The sequence below is a fragment of the Arachis stenosperma genome, chromosome 9, assembly GCF_014773155.1.
Source record: "Arachis stenosperma cultivar V10309 chromosome 9, arast.V10309.gnm1.PFL2, whole genome shotgun sequence".
Taxonomy (NCBI): domain Eukaryota; kingdom Viridiplantae; phylum Streptophyta; class Magnoliopsida; order Fabales; family Fabaceae; genus Arachis; species Arachis stenosperma.
Window position 1 is genome coordinate 32,396,813 of NC_080385.1, and position 19,820 is coordinate 32,416,632.

At 35.5% G+C, this 19,820-nt stretch overlaps 1 non-coding gene across 1 annotated transcript; it reads left to right on the plus strand.

Annotated features, from left to right (window-relative positions):
• The first annotated feature begins 19,712 nt into the window (after positions 1 to 19,712).
• On the plus strand, positions 19,713 to 19,820 carry LOC130952578 (small nucleolar RNA R71). The gene has a single exon (XR_009074757.1). It is a non-coding gene; the product is annotated as a small nucleolar RNA R71 (small nucleolar RNA).

A 19,820-nucleotide genomic window follows, 5' to 3' on the forward strand; every position in this document is an offset into this window, starting at 1 on the left:
AAGAGAAGATCAAAGAGCAATGAGGGAGGAGCAACAAAGGCAAGGAAGGGACATAGAAGAGTTGAAGAACATCATTGGTCCTTCAAGAAGAAGACGCCACTAGAGGTGGATTCATTCCTTGTTCTCTATTTTCTTTCTGTTTTCTGTTTTTAAGTATTATGTTTATCTATGTTTTTGTGTTTCTACTTCATGATCATTAGTGTGAAAACCATGCCTTAAAGCTATGAATAAAATCCATTAGTCCTTCACCTCTCTTAAAAGAAAAATGTTTTAATTCAAAAGAACAAGAAGTACATAATTTTCGAAATTATTATTGAATTTAGTTTAAATATATTGATGTGGTGACAATACTCTTGTTTTCTGAATGAATGAATGAACAGTGCATATGTCTTTGGATATTGTTGTTTATGAGTGTTTAAAATTGTTGGCTCTTGAAAGAATGATGAACAAAGAGAAATGTTATTGATGATCTGAAAAATCATGAAATTGATTCTTGAAGCAAGAAAAAGCAGTGAAAAAAAAAAAAAAAGAAGATCTAAAAAGAGTATATAGAAAAAGAAGGAGCAATAGAAAAAGCCAATAGCCCTTAAAACCAAAAGGCAAGGGTAAAAGCAAGGATCCAAGGCTTTGAGCATCAATGGATAGGAGGGCCCAAGGAAATAAAATCCAGGTCTAAGCGGCTAAATCAAGCTGTCCCTAACCATGTGCTTGTGTCATGAAGGTCCAAGTGAAAAGCTTGAGACTGAGTGGTTAAAGTCGTGATCTAAAGCTAAAGAGTGTGCTTAAGAGCTCTGGACACCACTAATTGGGGACTCTAGCAAAGCTGAGTCACAATCTGAAAAGGTTCACCCAGTTATGTGTCTGTGGCATTTGTGTATCCGGTGGTAATACTGGAAGACAAAGTGCTTAGGGCCACAGCCAAGACTCATAAGTAGCTGTGTTCAAGAATCAACATGCTTAACTAAGAAAGTCAATAACACTATCCCAAATTCTAAGTTCCCCCAGAGACGCCAATACCTCTAAACTACAAAGGAAAAAGTGAGATGCCAAAGCTGTTCAGAAGCAAAAAGCTACAAGTCCCGCTCATGTAATTAAATTAATATTCATTGATATTTTGGACTTTATAGTATATTCTCTTCTTTTTATCCTATTTGATTTTCAGTTGCTTGGGGACAAGCAACAATTTAAGTTTGGTGTTGTGATGAGCGGATAATTTGTACGCTTTTTGGCATTGTTTTTATATAGTTTTTAGTGAGTTTAAGCTACTTTTAGGGATGTTTTCCTTAGTTTTTATGTTAAATTCACATTTCTGGACTTTACTATGAGTTTGTGTGTTTTTCTGTGATTTCAGGTAAATTCTGACTGAAATTGAGGGATTTGAGCTAAACTCTGAAGAAGGCTGACAAAAGGAATGCTGATGCTGTTGGATTCTGACCTCCCTGCACTCGAAATGGATTTTCTGGAGCTACAGAACTCCAATTGGCGCGCTCTCAACGGCGTTGGAAAGTAGACATCCAGGGCTTTCCAGCAATATATAATAGTCCATACTTTATTCGAAGAATGACGACGTAACTTGGCGTTAAACGCCAAGTACACGCTGCTTTCCGGAGTTAAACGCCAGAAAAACGTCATTATCCGGAGTTGAACGCCCAAAGCACATCATAACTCGAAATTCAACTTCAAGAGAAGCCTCTACACGTGGATTGATCAAACTCAGCCCAAGCACACACCAAGTGGGCCCCGGAAGTGGATTTACGCATCAATTACTTACTCATGTAAACCCTAGGAGCTAGTTTATTATAAATAGAACATTTAACTATCATAATTTCATCCTGGATCCTGGATTGTATTTTGATCTAGTGATCACGTTAGAGAGGGCTGGCCATTCGGCCATGCCTGAACTCTTTGCTTATGTATTTTTAACGGTGGAGTTTCTGCACACCATAGACTAAGGGTGTGGAGCTCTGCTGTACCTCAGAGATTAATGAAGTTCTATTTCCTTTTATTCAATACTCCACTTTATCCATATTCCAAGATATTCATTCGTACCCAAGAACATGATGAATGTGATGAGTTAATAACCCTCATTATTATTCTCACTCATGAACGCGCGTGATTGACAACCACTTACGTTCTACATGCAACACAAGCTTGAATGTATATCTCTTAGATTCCCCAACAGAATCTTCGTGGTATAAGTTAGATAGTTGGCGGCATTCATCTGGATCCGGAAAGTCCAACCTTGTCTGTGGTGTTCCGAGTAGGATTCCGTTCATGAATGACCGTGACGTGCTTCAAACTTTAACCTGCTGGGCGTTAGTGACAAACGCAAAAGAGGGATTCTATTCCAGTAGGAGCGGGAACCAACCGGTGATTGGCCGTACTGTGACGGAGTGCGTGCGTAGCTTTCACTGCGAGGATGGGATGTAGCCATCAGCCATGGGTGATGCCTCCAGACTGGTTAGCTGTGCGAGTGACAGCCGCACAGGTTATTTCCCCGAGAGGAATGAAAGTAGCCACCGTTGATGGTGAACCCCTATACAAAGCTTGCCATGGAAAGGAGTAAGAAGGATTGGGTAGAAGCAATAGGAAGGCAGGCGTCCGAGAGCTCTGCAGCATCTTCATTCCGCTTATCTGAAATTCCCACCAATGAATCTGCATAAGTATTTCTATCCTTTTTATTATTCCCTTTTTATTTCCTCATTCCAAACTATAAATTTATCTTCCTAACTGAGATCTGCAAGGTGACCATAGCTTGCTTCATACCAACAATCTCTGTGGATTCGACCCTTACTCACGTAAGGTATTACTTGGACGACCCAGTACACTTGCTGGTTAGTTGAACGGAGTTGTGACTTCAAATAAGGACAATTATTGAATAAATCCCACAATATCAAAAGCTACAGAATAGTGATCACAATTTCGTCCACCACTACCCTAAACTATCACATAGTTATCTTTCTTTACATACCTGCATTCATATATTGAGAAAACTCAGGTGCATGCATAGCCTCCAAATCCAACGACCGCATGAAAGAAGGCTTCTGAAACGGTTGTTGGTTTGCCAGTGCATTTGCGACCTCCGCCACATCTGCGTTCATAGTGTCGTCAGCTTCATCTTCATCTTCACCTGGACCAACGAGCTCATAATTACTTTCAAATTCTTCCTCGCTATCACTATTATAATCTTCCAATTCAATATTTCACTCCGCTTCAGATAGCTCAAACTCAATATACAACTCGATGCACGACATTCGATGGTGATTTTCAATATACATTGAAAATATTGCATGCATGCTCGCTTCATCCGTCACGTATTTGGTTTGAAATTGAACAAATCCACCAAACACGGATAAAGGATACCTGTACAAAATACACGATACTCTCCTAGATATTTGAGGATCTATCTTCTCATAAATCACACCTTTTAATTCCTCAAATGACAATGTGTACGGAATAACAATATCTAACGGATTTTCACATACAAATTGAACTCCTTCATACGTTTATAATAAAATCTGTTCATAACAATATATTTTCAAAATAACTCTATCATCCATAATAATATATGTATACTAAACACTTTCAATCTCACTATTATTTTTTTTTGGAAGAATGAAGAAGAAGAAGAACCAGAGAAGAGGAGCAACATTACTTCCTAGTTTTTTGAAATAGACGAAGAAGAAGAAGAACTAGTAGGGAGTTCTCGAAATGATCTTTATGTATGTATACAACAATAAGTAAATCGGAAGGTCCAACCGCCTCCTAGCATTTCAAATTTTTTCATAATACTAATCGGACCGTCCGATTGGTTTCAAAAATTTTTTCTGTCCAGAAAAATCTGACTCTGATTTCAGTACCGACGAAATTCTGTTCCACACAAATCAGACAGCCCGATTTGTGTCCCTCTCTCTGTAATGAAATCAGACGGTCCGATTTCTTCCCATTAAAACTAAAAATTGAACACCGTCACAATAGTGTATATCCCTCTAATACTCCATAACTCAGCGTAACTCACATGTCAATCTCATACAAAAAAAATTAACTGAATATTTGTTATTGGTATGTAATCAAGACTCACGTGAAAATGCAAATTTAAGCAGAGACGCACAGCCCATAGAAAGTCACATAGAATATGTGCCATGAGTCAGTAAAAATTTGAGAATTAATATTTAACTATGTGAGTATAATTAATTAAAGGCTTTTGAGCCTTTAACTTAGATAGTTTCATTTGTGTGTAATTAAATTAGTTGAAAGATATCAGCAAACTGCGAACTTGGGTATTAATACGGATTTAATGCAGTCTTTAGACTGACTATTTAAGCAACCAATAGATTTTACTTAATTGGCTATTTCACAAACAATCAAATTCCACCTTCCATAACCACTATAAATTGAATTTGTGTGGCACTAACATAGTAGAATTAGATCATCCATGAAGTCACTAACCAAGTATTTTTTGTCCAAAGAACCACCTTGACGGCATTATCTCAATGACCGATTTGGTTGTATATAGGATTATGTGAGAAGTTACAGGTTTGGTTCAAAAGGGTTACAGAATTTGTCTTTTAAGGTAATTAATATTTGTTTTCAGAGATTAAAATTGAAATTAAAAAACTAAGATTTACCGTTATATTTAGTGGTTAAAAAATAAAACTAAAATTTTAGTTTTAGGATATAAAATTTTAATTTCTGTATTATCTCTAAAAAATAGGAATAAAGGAGATTAAAATTTTTAGGATTGGAGGCTGAAATTTTAAAATTTCTTTTTAAACGTACTCTCATGTAATCTTTTAAATTTTAAATTTATTCTTCAATTTTTATATTTATGTTAAATTAAATATGATACTTAGATATAACTCAGTCTAATATATATTATATTTTTATACCAAAAATAATATAAAGATTTAATTTAATAGTTATCTTTTAGTCTTTGTCACTCAGTCTCAATCTTTCATCCAAACTTATTCTAAAAGTTACAATATAATTTATGACGAGTTAAACTCCAAAATGGTCCCTAAGAATAGCGTCGTGTACTAAAATCGTCCCTGAAATTTTAATTGCACCAATTACGTCATTGAGATTGACAAAAGTGTACCACATTAGTCCCAGACTTATTTTATATTAAAGACGTGATGACATGGCTTGATGACGTGGACTGTTAGTGACACGTGTCACTCCATGGTTTAGCCACGTATAATGGTATGATGATATGTTGACCGGTGACACGTGGTATACTAATGTGGACGGTTGTGCCACGTGTCACAATACTATTTGGCTACGTGTCTGTTTGTGTCACGTGTCGCAACAGTATTTGTCCACGTGTCATTTCCTATGTCATTATTGTAAATGCATCAAATTAGTCTCTCACTTTTTTAAGTGACTCATTGTAGTCCTTAAAATTAAATGTCGTGTACTAAATTAGTCTCTTCACTAAATTTTTCTTATTTTTTTTTAAAAATTTAAAATTTTTAATATTTTGAATACATTAATGTGGTATATTTTTGTCAATTTCAAAGATATAATTAATACAATTGAAATTTTAAGAATAATTTTAGTACACGATACCAATTTCAGAAATCATTATAAAATTTAACCTAGTTTATGACATAATCATGTAAGAGCCATAGAAAATCATTTTTCAGTATAGTGCAATCTTGGGTGCATATTAATCATCACTTTTAAAAACATAGAAAACACAAGTAGCCTTCCTCTAGCAAATCGTGCTTAATAATTGTGCAAATTGGTGCCACTTACCCTCCGTACCAATAGAAAGACTTTTTGCATACATGTTTATCACTTAATGAATAGGTAGTACATATTTGTTGTTTCGTTTATTAAATATAAATTTTTGATGGAGAGTGACATACAAGAACATATAAAATATATGTTTTTATATTTTTTTTAGTTTGAGATACTAATACATAATTTATAATATATAAATTTTTCTAATTTTATTCCTTTTTTTATTTTCATTTTGTTTATTATCCTCTCTTTTTTAATAGTTTTTTTTACAGAAATAATATTAACATTTATAATTTATTGTTCTATCCAGTATATAATTATTAAACAAAATAAAAATTTTGTATTTCATTATGTCTATATCTTTAATGTTTGTATTCTTTATTTCTCTATCTCAATCCATACATAAATCAAACACAGCCTAAAGGAAAACACTTTCTACGCGGCATGGTCAAATTCATGAGGTGCCTTATGGAAAAAACTTCCATAAATTCATCATAATGTGCAAGTTGTAGTTTGATAGCACCTTTCAACTAATTTAATAATAAACAAATGAAACTACTTAATATTTTGTTTGAATGCAACATGGAAAATGAGAGGAAAGAAAATAGGAAAAAAAAAAGACTTTTTTTTATATTGTTTGAAGGAAGAGAAAATGGATGGAAAAAAAAATAGGAATAAATTTTTCTTTTGTTTGGATAAAAGAAAAAGTAAAAAGAAAAAAAATTATAACCTAATGAAATTACATTAATACCCTTATTTATATTATATATAAATTATAATATACTAATGTATTTAAATTATTTTTTTAATAAAAAAAGTGATTCCGATTGTATTTTAAAATTTTAACGTATTATATCTGTGTTAACAATAATATTTTTTTGAATTTATTTTTTTATTATTTTTTAAATATCATAAATAAAAAGGTGTATCATTGTTTTTAAATATATACAAATAAATAATTTTTTAAAAGAATGATAAAAATTACTCATAGATAGTGCTGTTGAGCCAACGGTAAAACTATGGTGAAAAAGAGAAGTGTTTTCAAGTTTCAGAGACAATTAGCTATATTAAGAATTTTGCTTTTAATTTTAACACAATGGATAAATTAATAATTTTACTTTTATCATAGAGTTCTCATTAGTTTTTTTGCCAGGGTCGAAAGAAAAAGTTGGATGTGAGTCCACATCACTATTTTTTTCTTTCAATCCAATTTTCCTTCTTATCTAATTAATGAAAAACTTTATTTTTTATCTATTTTTTGTTGTATTTTTTTTATTGATCCAAATATAGTGTAAAAGTCTAAAAATCTTCAATTAATTATATTTACATAGTTACATATCATCAATTTTTAAATCTGTATTGATTCATAACACACGACCCAAGTGATTTTTTATGGGGGCCGTTTGCTTTCCGCTCAAGTTTACATTCACAACAAACTAGTACGGCTCTCTAATTGTTCTCGTTGCACCACTCTTTGCTTGCTGAAATGGCTTAGAAATTGTAAGAGAGTGATTTTTCAAAGATATTGAGAATGGTTTAAGGGGATTATGAAGGAGTAGGATCAGAAAGAGGAAAGAAGAATGAAGTAAAGTAAACAGGGCTCTCTACAACATTTGTCGCTTTGAAAATAATAAATAGAAGGGATAAATGGTCTTTTTGGCTAATATATATGGTTACGAACACGTAGTTAATAAAATGTTCTAGCTTAGATTAACGTGTTTTATAGTGTTTTATGTTTTATACAAGAATACAAAGTAAAGTAAGACTTATAAAAATTAGCTTTTATAAGTTAGATTTTTAAAAGTTATAGTATTTATATTTAGTAAATTAAATTAAAAATAATTTTTAATAAACATAAATAACAACAAGTAAGTTTAGTAAAATAATTTTTAAAATTAAAAAATATTATAATAGACATTATCTAAGAATTAAATTTACATAATGTATAAGATTGTATTAAACTTTTTAATTTTGACCAGTATAAGCTAATTTTAAAAAACTCATTCTTAAGTGTTTTCGAAAATATCCCTAATTTTTAAAAGCAGTAAATACAAGCATGCTTTTTGATTTATCAATGCTTTTGAAAAATACAAGCGTCTCTTCAAAAAATTTTATCAAACTAAGTCTAAGGCTTAGTTTGATAAAACTTTTATTTTTCAAAAATAACTTATAAAAACTAGCTTTTTAAAAATTGTAGCATATGTATTTGGTAAATTAAATTAAAAATATCTTTTAATAAGCATAAGGAATAACAAGTGTATTTTGTAAACTAACTTTTAAAATTTAAAATATTATAATAGATAGTAATGTAAGAATTAAATTTGAATATTAATTAATGTACGAGGTTATATTAAACATTTTAATTTTGTGATAAGCACAAGTTAACTTTAAAAAAAAATTCTTAGGCTACATTTGTTTCTGAGAACAAGACAAGATAAGACATTGAGACCAAGGCATAAATGACAGAGACACAAAATTTAGTATTCTTGTATTCTATTTAGTGATAAAATAGAATAAATTATGAAAATCTATTTTATTCTTATTTTGTTTTCATTCAAAAAAATTTGAGAAGAAAAATATAATAATAAAAAATATAATTATAAAAAATTAACAAGAATAATGAAAAAAATAAAAAATAAGCTGTGTCCTATGTTAGTATCTCTGTGTCACTCCTGTTAGGATGAACACAAAATACCAATGTTCTAAAAACCGATTTAGACCGGCCGATCGAAGTGGTTGAACCGTGAACCGCTACAAAAAACGACTCGAACAAATGTTAAAACCGCCAATTTCAAAAATCGCAATTGAACCGTCAGACCGGCCGAGGACTGGTTGGTCGAACCGAACCGTGACCCGGCCGGTTTTTTGAATAAGGGGCAAACGAAGAACGCGTTGCTCTCTCCTGTGCCCCTCCCCCTTTCGTTCCTAACTTTCCTTCCTTCATTCTCCACAGATCAAAGAAAGAAAACCCTAGCTACCCTCCACAGTCGCCGAACGAAGTGAGTGAGCCATTGCTATCGTCCGTGGTTGTCCGAGGCTTCTCTCTTCTTCCTCACTCGGTGTCCATCCTCCATCGTCTTCGTCCTGCACACCGTCGTCTCATCGCCGTTTCGTTTATAACAAAAAGAAAACAAAGCTTCGGTAGCGTTGAGAGCCCTTTGCCCCCTTCTCTCCTTCTTCACTCTCCAGAACTCAACTCAGCGTCAAGGCCTCTCAACCAAAGAAAAAGTTAAAAAACCCTAGCCTTAGCCGCCGTTTGTTTGTCCGTCGATCCATTGCTGTCGTCTGTTCGTCAAACCCCAGAGTCCCAGAGTTCAAAGGTCAGTTCATTGCTCAATTCTTTTGCATTTTTTTATGCCCTGTTTAATGATTATTTGATTACTGATTATTTGAATGTTTTGTATTAATTTTTTTGAATGATTATTTGATTACTGATGACCCTGGTTCTGTTGTGTTCCTATTTTGTGTGTTGTGATTTCGCTAAAGGAGGAGAAGCATCCTAGAGAAGCTTTTTAACAGCATTAAGTTATTTGTCATCAAATTAGAAACCTTGGACAATGATTCTTTAGAGTGTTTTTACTTATAATTATATTTTAAAGTGTTTATTTATAATTTATTTATTATTTTATTATAAAAAAGTTTTTTTGGTTGGATCACAGTTGAATCGGTTGGACTAATAAACCAGTGAACTAATGACAAAAATAGTTTGAAGACCGGTTCGATTTTTAAAACCTTGCAAAATACAATAATTTAGTGTCTTTGAATATAATGTCTTTATTCATGTCTTATCTATCAAATATGATTTTGTGTTTCTGTATTACTATTTTGGTGTTCTATCACTGTAAACAAATACAATATTAGGTGCTTTTAAAAGTACCCTAACTTTAAAAAATTACAAACACAAATACATATATAAACTTTTTAATTTACTAAAAATAAAACAAAATATTTATTCTTTTGAAAAGTATAAATGTCTCTTAAAAAAATAAAGTGAAATAGTGGAACCTACAGTATCATCACACATGCTATAAATTAATCTTGAAAAATTATCAGTACTGATAAAATAAAAAATTATAAAATTAATTACTATTGAATTTTAAAACTTGTGAATGTTCTAAGAGTAAATAAATACTCTTATTATGTGTTATTTATTTTGGCTGATATTAGTTTTTATTTTAGAGTTTAGAATTTTAAGATTTAAATGTGATTTAAAATTTAAAATTTAAAATTTTATTTGACTAATATTTTTAAAATTTAAATTAAAAATAATAACAAGCATATAATACTAATATGAAAGACAATTAATTTATCATAGTAAGAATGTTGATCCTAAAACACTTTAAAACTTAAAAGTTTCTCATAAAATTATAACTTTCATCACATGTAAATTTCACTATATCTTAATTTGAAAATAATTAGACTTTGCACTTTTTCACTTTACTAATATCATTCTTTATATATGGGATTGATCCATCTTCATATATTTATAAATGTATGTTTACGGGACATTCAATTTAAAGTGTTGGGTGAATATGAAGTTAGATTTTCCATATAACGATTCCAATATACGACGATGATGACACATATTTTAGGGGAGAAAAACATGATATTACTCTTCCAATTTTTTTTTTTTTTTTTTTTCACAGGGCATGACTTACTTTGCTTTAATTAATTAAAAAATCAATTAATAATTAATTAAAATGTGTAGCCAATTGTGTAATTTTGTATAGGTAAGTATAGCACAAAGTGCTTGGCCATCTCCATGCAATAACCATGAGCCATGTAATTAATAAAAAGCTTACCTAGAACCCCAAGATGATAAGTGAGTGGAAATTCGGAGGGCTCTAATTTTCTCGGTATGGTTCTTTCTTTCACTACGCAGTACTCAGCCCAAGTGAATACTCCGAGAACCAAATCACCTTTCACGAACTTATTGTTACCAGTAGCCACAACTTTTCCAATAACAGGATCGATCATCAATTGCCTGGAAAGTGAATACATCAACACATGACATTTGAAGCCGAGGTAGGGAGAGGCAAAATTAAAGGGGACACTTTGGACATAATAACCATCTTGCTTAAGGGCCAATTTAGTAAAATTTTTACTTTTTAAATATATTAGTTTTTTGAAAGATAATTTTTTGAAGAGTTTTGTTACTACACATTCAAATTTTTAATTTAGTCTAAATTCAACAAAAATTAGTTTTATTAGTGTGATTAGGAGAGCATAAATACACACTTCAACTATCCCATTGATGTTAATGTTCGTTTTTCTTCTTTATGTTTTTTTTTTCATTATCGTTCTTTTATTGTTGTTGTTGCTGTATTTTTTTCTTTTCTTCCTCCTCTTCCTAGTGATTTTGCAACATTATGTGTTTCTCCTTCTTTATTTTTTGTTTTGTTTTTATTCTTATTAAGAAAGTAAAACAAGAAGAATCATGACAAGATAAAACAAGAAGAAAATAAACAAAAAAAAAGAAGAAGAAAGAGGAGGAGTAGTTTTGAGTTTGCAGAATTTATCAAAAAAGGGTAAAGTACTAAATTGGTCCTCTACATTTGGACGTAATCCTGTTTTGGTCCTTAAGGTTTAAAGTGTCCTATTTGAATCCAAAAAAGTTTCATTTAGCTTTAATGTAGTCACACCATGAGGTCAAAGTTAAATAATTAACAGAATGTCCTACATAATAGCAATGCAAGAACAAGATCGATAATCTGGAGGACAAGTAGAAGCTCCAGATACACAAAATCAACCATGGATGCATCAATACATTTATTTATCATTCTCTTTAGTTCTATAGAAAATATTTCATTTAAATTGTAAGAAGAATGATAAATAAATGTATTGATGCATCCACGGTTGATTTTGTGCCTCTGGAGCTTGTACTTGTTCTTCAAATTATCGACCTTATTCTTATACTGCTGTCATGTAGGACATTCCATTATTTATTTAACTTTGACCTCACGATAGGACTATATTGAATCTAAATGAAACTTTTTTTAATTCAAATAGGACACTTTAAACCTTAAGGACCAAAACAGGATTATGTCCAAACGATGGGGGCAATTTAGTACTTTACCCTATCAGAAAATAACACCGAAATTTCGATGCATTTTGAATTTAAATAAGATGTTGTAACACCCTAATATTCACATCCTTATGCTCGAGTTATAAGTCAATAATATTACGGTGGTACGACTCTCAGGTGGATTTTTAATACATAAATATAAGTATAATTAAAAAGAGTATTAATCGAGAAACCTGAAAAGGGTAAAAATAAAATCACGAAGACGTATCACTCACGTATCGACAACCAAAAGTTAAAGCGTGAAGCCGAAAGCAATATAAGGATAGAGGCATAAAAGAGATTAAGAGATAGACAACAGTATAGATATATATAACATTAGTAAATAGCCACTAGTTGCGACCCACGAAGTTTAGGCCGGTTAGGGTACAGAATGAAAGTAATTGACAACAGAACCTCCTAATCTCTCCCAAAAGAAACATAAGAGCCTCTATAGGTAATTTCAAAAGAGTTCAATACATAATAAATCTTTTCAAAATATGGGTGGAGAGATTCTAAGCAAAATATAAAGTGGAGAATATAAAGATCTTCGCCGTCTCTCAGACGAACCACAGCTCACTTCTGAGCGCCTGGACCTGTATCTGAAAAATAAGAAATATATACGGGATGAGAACCCCCGACCCATGGGTTCCCAGTACGGTAAAAATGCCAAATAAATACAATGCACTGCAATAAAAACTCACTAAGTATCCTAAACTTCTTTTCACCAAACATTCACCCTATGATCTCGCTAATCCATAAATAGGCAACTGTCATAAGGGAATGCTAAATCTAATTCATCTTTCTCATGCTTCTCAACTTGCTAATTCTCCAACAAACCAGGACCAGAATTATAAACAAAACCATCACTAGTTATTCTGCCTCAGCATTACTATATCAATACATCATATCCTCACCTGGAGCAAATGAATTCACTTCACTGCGTCTACCCAGGGAGCTCAACTTATCTCATTCAATAATCATCATCATTATTCAATCACATAATCAAGTCATCTCCTCAAGAACAGCCCTCAGCATCCATTGACACCAGCATGAGGGGCCTCTCAATTGTACAAATACAAGCAATACAGGCAAGTAATACACAATTAAGATACAAGTAGAACAAGTAGCACATAATCAGGTAACATAGCATATATGATATAGCAATCCAAAATAAATAGACAAACCCAAACAACTCAAACATATGCAAATGATGTATGCCTGTCCTATGGCTGATGATATCATCTGTCGGTTATATAGCCAACCTGACAAGTCCTGGTAGCTAACCATTGGACTGGCCCTCTGTCGTGCATCCCAACACTCGAGTTATTCTCGATCAAAATCATGATCATAATCATAATCATACAACACCCACACTGGTGTTTATCCATACAACACCCACACTGGTGTTTATCCACGAGGGCGAGTTCATTCGGAACTTTCACAGTGTCCAGCCACACTTACGACATAGGGCCAACAGAGTATCGAGTCTCCACCTGGAGCACGTGGTGGCTAGCCACTGCTTTCACCCAAGGAAACTCGTATCTTAGATAGTGGAAGTGCAACATTCACATTTCATTCAATACGCATATATGCAATCATACTCAACCATAAATCAATAATGGCTCTGCCGTAACTCGGCAATAACTTAGCCATCCGACTCATAGTTCAATCCAGAACCAGCCATTTTTTAACAAATACAGCCCTTCGGCTCATGGCTCATAAAGCACTTCCACCGCCATCCTTCGAATCTCATATAATCATCTTTGATCGTCATTGATCATAATTTTTCCCTTTCTTCATTCACAAGTTACCACATCCCCTAGCTCCTTTCTCATTGCTAGGTATATCATAATGATTTAAGACACAAGGAGTGAGATCGGAGGTTTAGAAGTATGAAATTTGGCTTTGAAAACTCAAAAATCAACCTTGGAATGAAAATCAGATCACACGTGCGCGTCCCCCACGTGCACGCATGGAAAGCCACAAAGTTCATTGACGCATATGTGTCGCCTACGCGCATGCGTGGATGGAAAAATAGCCAGGTGACACCTATGCGTCAGCCACGCGTACGCGTGGGTGTGGTTTGTGCCCCACGCATAAAACTGGCACATTTCTCGCACAACTCTCGGGAAGAATGCTGGGTAATTGGTGCAGCGCATCGACGCGTATGCGTGGGTGGTAAAAATCTGAAAACAATGCGTGCGCGTTGGCCACGCCTACGCGTGGGTACGCGTTTGGTGCGCGAAATTGTGAACAATACTTTTCACAACTCTCATAATTCCCGGTGATGAACCCCAAAAACTTGGTGTTCAATACCATGGCATAAACACAACTTCGCACAACTAACCAGCAAGTGCACTAGGTCGTCCAAGTAATAAACCTTACGCGAGTAAGGGTCGATCCCACGGAGATTGTTGGTATGAAGCAAGCTATGGTCACCTTGTAAATCTTAGTCAGGCAGACTCAAATGGGTATAGTGATATACGAATAAAGCATAAAGATAAAGATAGAGGTACTTATGTAATTCATTGGTAGGAACTTCAGATAAGCGTATGAAGATGCCTTCCCTTCCGTCTCTCTACTTTCCTACTGTCTTCATCCAATCCTTCTTACTCCTTTCCATGGCAAGCTTATGTAGGGTTTCACCGTTGTCAGTGGCTACCTCCCATCCTCTCAGTAAAAATGTTCCTATGCTCTGTCACAGCATATGGCTAATCAGCTGTCGGTTCTCGGTCAGGCCGGAATAGAATCCAGTGATTCTTTTGCGTCTGTCACTAACGCCCCGCCTGCTAGGAGTTTGAAGCACGTCACAGTCATTCAATCATTGAATCCTACTCAGAATACCACAAACAAGGTTAGACCTTCCGGATTCTCTTGAATGCCGCCATCAGTTCTAGCCTATACCACGAAGATTCCGGTTAAAGAATCCAAGAGATATTCACCCAATCTAAGGTAGAACGGAGGTGGTTGTCAGTCACACGTTCATAGGTGAGAATGATGATGAGTGTCACGGATCATCACATTCATCAAGTTGAAGAACAAGTGATATCTTGGACAAAGAACAAGCGGAATTGAATAGAAGAACAATAGTAATTGCATTAATACTCGAGGTACAGCAGAGCTCCACACCTTAATCTATGGTGTGTAGAAACTCCACCGTTGAAAATACATAAGAACAAAAGTGATCATTGGTTTCGGCCCCAGAGAGGGAACCAGAAGAACCAAGATAAAAAATACAATAGTAAAAGGTCCTATATATAGAGAACTAGTAGCCTAGGGTGTACAGAGATGAGTAAATGACATAAAAATCCACTTTCGGGCCCACTTGGTGTGTGCTTGGGTTGAGCAATGAAGCATTTTCGTGTAGAGACTCTTCTTGGAGTTAAACGCCAACTTTTATGCCAGTTTGGGCGTTTAACTCCCATTTTGGTGCCAGTTCCGGCGTTTAACGCTGGAAATCCTGAGGGTGACTTTGAACGCCGGTTTGGGCCATCAAATCTTGGGCAAAGTATGGACTATCATATATTGCTGGAAAGCCCAGGATGTCTACTTTCCAACGCTGTTGAGAGCGTGCCAATTGGGCTTCTGTAGCTCCAGAAAATCCACTTCGAGTGCAGGGAGGTCAGAATCCAACAGCATCTGCAGTCCTTTTCAGTCTCTGAATCAGATTTTTGCTCAGGTCCCTCAATTTCAGCCAGAAAATACCTGAAATCACAGAAAAACACACAAACTCATAGTAAAGTCCAGAAAAGTGAATTTTAACTAAAAACTAATAAAAATATACTAAAAACTAACTAGATCATACTAAAAACATACTAAAAACAATGCCAAAAAGCGTACAAATTATCCGCTCATCACAACACCAAACTTAAATTGTTGCTTGTCCCCAAGCAACTGAAAATCAAATAAGATAAAAAGAAGAGAATATACTATAGACTCCTAATTATCAATGAAACTTAGCTCCAAATTAGATGAGCGGGACTAGTAGCTTTTTGCCTCTGAACAGTTTTGGCATCTCACTTTATCCTTTGAGATTCAGAATGATTGGCTTCTCTAGGAACTCAGAGTCCAAATAGTGTTATTGATTCTCCTAGTTAAGTATGATGATTCTTGAACACAGCTACTTTATGAGTCTTGGCCGTGGCCCAAAGCACTCTGTCTTCCAGTATTACCACCGGATACATACATGCCACAGACACATAATTGGGTGAACCTTTTCAGATTGTGACTCAGCTTTGCTAGAGTCCCCAACTAGAGGTGTCCAGGGTTCTTAAGCACACTCTTTTTGCCTTGGATCACAACTTTATTTCTTTCTTTTTCTTTCTTTTTCTTTTTTTTTTCGTTTTTCTCTTTCTCTTTTTTTTTTTGTATTCACTGCTTTTTCTTGCTTCAAGAATCATTTTTATGATTTTTCAGATCCTCAGTAACATTTCTCCTTTTTCATCATTCTTTCAAGAGCCAACAATTTTAACATTCATGAACAACAAATTCAAAAGACATATGCACTGTTCAAGCATACATTCAGAAAACAAAAAGTATTGTCACCACATCAAACTAATTAAGCTAGTTTTAAAGATGAATTCGAAATCCTGTACTTCTTGTTCTTTTGTAATAAAAACAGTTTTCATTTAAGAGAGGTGATGGATTCATAGGACATTCATAACTTTAAGGCATAGACATTAAGACACTAATGATCATAAGACACAAACATGGACAAACATAAGCATAAAAATTCGAAAAAACAAGAAAATAAAGAACAAGGAGATTAAAGAACGGGTCCACCTCAGTGATGGCGGCTTGTTCTTCGTCTTGAAGGTCTTATGGAGTGCTTGAGCTCCTCAATGTTTCTTCCTTGTCTTTGTTGCTCATCTCTCATGATTCTTTGATCTTCTTTAATTTCATGGAGGAGAATGGAGTGTTCTTGGTGCTCCACCCTTAGTTGTTCCATGTTGGAACTCAGTTCTCCTAGGGAGGTGTTGATTTGCTCCCAATAGTTTTGTGGAGGAAAGTGCATCCCTTGAGGTATCTCAGGGATCTCATGATGAGAGGGATCTCTTGTTTGCTCCATCCTTTTCTTAGTGATGGGCTTGAGGTCATGCCTTCTCAGTTGAACCGGCTTTCCTCTTGAATTTCTCTTCCATTGAGCGCCCTCTTCACAAATGTCTATGAGGACTTGGTCCAACCTTTGATCAAAGTTGACCCTTCTTCATGGCCACAACTTCATAGAAGTGGTCTTGATGCACCCTTGAGATGAATCTCTCCATCTCCCATGACTCGGAGGTGAAAGCTTTTGCCTTCCCTTTCCTCTTTCTAGAGGTTTTTCCGGCCTTGGATGCCATAAATGGTTATCTAAAAACAAAAAGCAATGCTTTTACCACACCAAACTTAAAAGGTTTGCTCGTCCTCGAGCAAAAGAAGAAAGAAGAGAGTAGAAGAAGAAGGAATGAGGAAGAAGGGAATGGCTTTGTGTTCGGCCAAAGAGGGGGAGAAGTGGTGTTTAGGTTGTGTGAAAATGAAGGGGTGAAGAAGGGTTTATATAGGAGAGGGGGGTCATGGTTCGGCCATTGATGGGGGAGTTTGGGAGGGAAAGTGGTTTGAATTTGAATGGTGAGGTAGGTGGGGTTTTATGAAGGATGGATGTGAGTGGTGAAGAGAAAGAAGGGATTTGATAGGTGAAGGATTTTTGGGGAAGAGGTATGGAGGTGATTAGTGAATGGGTGAAGAAGAGAGAGAGTGGTGGGGTTGGTGGGGATCCTGTGGGGTCCACAGATCCTGTGGTGTCAAGGAAAAGTCATCCCTGCACCAAATGGCAAGCAAAATCTCGTTTTGAGCCATTTCTGGCGTTAAACGCCAGGCTGGTGCCCATTCCTGGCGTTTAACGCCAGGTTCTTGCCCTTTTCTGGCGTTTAACGCCAGTCTGGTGCCCCTTTCTGGCGTTAAACGCCCAGAATGGTGCCAGACTGGGCGTTAAACGCCCAACTGCTAGCCTCACTGGCGTTTAAACGCCAGTGGGTTCTTCCTCCAGGGTGTGCTATTTTTCTTCCTGTTTTTCATTCTGTTTTTGCTTTTTCAATTGATTTTGTGTCTTCTTATGATCATCAACCTACAAAAAATATAAAATAACAAAGAGAAATAGATAAAATATAACATTGGGTTGCCTCCCAACAAGCGCTTCTTTAATGTCAGTAGCTTGACAGAGGGCTCTCATGGAGCCTCACATTTTCTCAGAGCAATGTTGGAACCTCCCAACACCAAACTTAGAGTTTGAATGTGGGGGTTCAACACCAAACTTAGAGTTTGGTTGTGGCCTCCCAACACCAAACTTAGAGTTTGACTGTGGGGGCTCTGTTTGTCTCTGATTTGAGAGAAGCTCTTCATGCTTCCTCTCCATGGTGACAGAGGGATATCCTTGAGCCTTAAACACTAAGGATTCTTCATTCACTTGAATGATCAGTTCACCTCTATCAACATCAATCACAGCCTTTGCTGTGGCTAGGAAGGGTCTTCCAAGGATGATGGATTCATCCATGCACTTCCCAGTCTCTAGGACTATGAAATCAGCAGGGATGTAATGGTCTTCAATCTTCACCAAAACATCCTCTACAAGTCCATGAGCTTGTTTTCTTGAGTTGTCTGCCATCTCTAATGAGATTCTTGCAGCTTGCAGCTCAAAGATCCCTAGCTTCTCCATTACAGAGAGAGGCATGAGGTTTACACTTGACCCTAAGTCACACAGAGCCTTCTTGAAGGTCATGGTGCCTATGGTACAAGGTATCGAAAACTTCCCAGGATCTTGTCTCTTTTGAGGTAATTTCTGCCTAGACAAGTCATCCAGTTCTTTGGTGAGCAAAGGAGGTTCATTCTCCCAAGTCTCATTTCCAAATAACTTGTCATTCAGCTTCATGATTGCTCCAAGGTATTTAGCAACTTGCTCTTCAGTGACATACTCATCCTCTTCAGAGGAAGAATACTCATCAGAGCTCATGAAAGGCAGAAGTAAGTCCAATGGAATCTCTATGGTCTCATTTTGAGCCTCAGATTCCCATGGTTCCTCATTGGGGAACTCATTAGAGGTTAGTGCACGCCCACTGAGGTCTTCCTCAGTGGCGTTCACTTCCTCTCCTTCCTCTCCAAATTCGGCCATGTTAATGGCCTTGCACTCTCCTTTTGGATTTTCTTTTGTGTTGCTTGGGAGAGTACTAGGAGGGAGTTCAGTAACTTTCTTGCTCAGCTGTCCCACTTGTGCCTCCAAATTCCTTATGGAGGACCTTGTTTCAGTCATGAAACTTTGAGTGGTTTTGATTAGATCAGAGACCATGGTTGCTAAGTCAGAGGGGTTCTGCTTAGAATTCTCTGTCTGTTGCTGAGAAGATGATGGAAAAGGCTTGCCATTGCTAAACCTGTTTCTTCCACCATTATTGTTGTTGAAACCTTGTTGAGGTCTCTGTTGATCCTTCCATGAGAAATTTGGATGATTTCTCCATGAAGAATTATAGGTGTTTCCATAGGGTTCTCCTAGGTAATTCACCTCTTCCATTGAAGGGTTCTCAGGATCATAGGCTTCTTCTTCAGATGAAGCGTCCTTAGTACTGCTTGGTGCATTTTGCATTCCAGACAGACTTTGAGAGATCAAATTGACTTGTTGAGTCAATATCTTGTTCTGAGCCAGAATGGCATTCAGAGCATCAATCTCAAGAACTCCTTTCTTCTGATTAGTCCCATTGTTCACAGGATTCCTTTCAGAAGTGTACATGAATTGGTTATTTGCAACCATTTCAATCAGCTCTTGAGCTTCTGTAGGCGTCTTCTTCAAATGAAGAGATCCTCCAGCAGAGCTATCCAAAGATATCTTGGATAGTTCAGAGAGACCATCATAGAAAATACCTATGATGCTCCATTCAGAAAGCATGTCAGAAGGACATTTTCTGATAAATTGTTTGTATCTTTCCCAAGTTTCATAGAGGGATTCTCCATCCTTCTGTCTGAAGGTTTGGACTTCCACTCTAAGCTT